Source organism: Dipodomys spectabilis, unplaced genomic scaffold, assembly GCF_019054845.1.
Source record: "Dipodomys spectabilis isolate Male_0828 unplaced genomic scaffold, ASM1905484v1 ptg000505l, whole genome shotgun sequence".
Taxonomy (NCBI): domain Eukaryota; kingdom Metazoa; phylum Chordata; class Mammalia; order Rodentia; family Heteromyidae; genus Dipodomys; species Dipodomys spectabilis.
In genome coordinates this window covers 2002812-2004212 of record NW_024871182.1, presented here as the reverse complement: position 1 = coordinate 2004212, position 1401 = coordinate 2002812, and positions in this window count along the sequence as shown.

Below are 1401 nucleotides of genomic sequence, written 5' to 3'. Positions count from 1 at the left end.
TTGTGGCTCTTGAATCACATCATAGGTAATCATGTAAACATATTCAGCCTTTCTAAGGCCCTTCTGATGTATTTGAACAATCTCCAATGAGTTAACTGCTTTCAGAAATACAGATCTCCTTAGATTTTAATTGCTGCCTGCTTTTAAGACTCCCACAGACACCAAAATCAGAATATGCTAATTTCTCTGATAAAACATATAATATAAATTGTTATAATTAATATAATATGAATACTGTAATATTAATAGCATTATAAATACTAGTGTTCACATTATATAAGATATTGACATCCTATGGTAACATCAATTTTTAAAATATTTATAACAATGTAAATAGTTTGCAAATAGTTATATGATGATGTATAGAAAATGAGAAAAAGATTTGTGTACATATTTACTTGAGATGCAAACAGATTCATCTGGTTATTTCTGATCCTTCCTTTGTTGGTTTCATTCATGCATGGAGAACATGCAGAGAAGTGAAAATTGTAACCTTGCGTTTACAAAAGGGTTAACTTACATGAAGTTTATGTTGGTCTAACTAACAGATTTTATAAATTAAATTGGTTTTGTCCCTTCGTTCCTTCCTTCCTTCCTTCCTTCCTTCCTGCTGTCTTTCCTTCCTCCTTCCTTCCCTCCATCCCTACCTCTCTCTTTTGCTTTCTTCTTTTTTCTTTCTTACTTTCCTTCTTTCCTCCTTTCTTTCTTTCTTTCGCTCTTTCTTTCTTGCTTTTCTTCTATTCTTTCTTTTACTCATAATATTTCTTAAGTGTATACATAAAATACCAGTGTGTTATGAGTAATTATAAATATTAACTAGATTAATATTAATTTTAATGACCTATGTTATATCTTAAAGCAATTGTACTAAAAACCACTTCATAAAAGTTGCAGGATATGAAACAAATATTACTATTCATGATATTATTTATTTCTTCAAACTAAAATAAGAATGTAGACATAATATGCATGTGTGTGCATGTGGGTGTGTGTTATTCTTGTGATTTGAACTCAAGGCCTATGCCTTCGTTTTTTTCACTCAAGGCTAGTTTGACCCACAACTCCACTTCTGGCTTTGTGTGTGTGAGAGAGAGAGAGAGAGAGAGAGAGAGAGAGACAGAGAGAGAGACAGAGAGAGAGAGAGAGATTAATTTAGATGTATCTCACAAACTTTCTTGACAAAGCTGGCTTTGATCCCCAGCTTCCTGAGTAGCAAGGATTACAAGCTTTAGACACTCATATTCCGCATAAATATATCTGAGAAGAAAATAAATTTATTATTTGAATTCTAGAGGCTCAATTTAATAAATTAACATTTAGATATTTATTTAGTTGTTAAATCTGAACCTGCACTGTGGAAAAATACTTTTCAATTTTATGAAAAAATATACACTTGAAGGT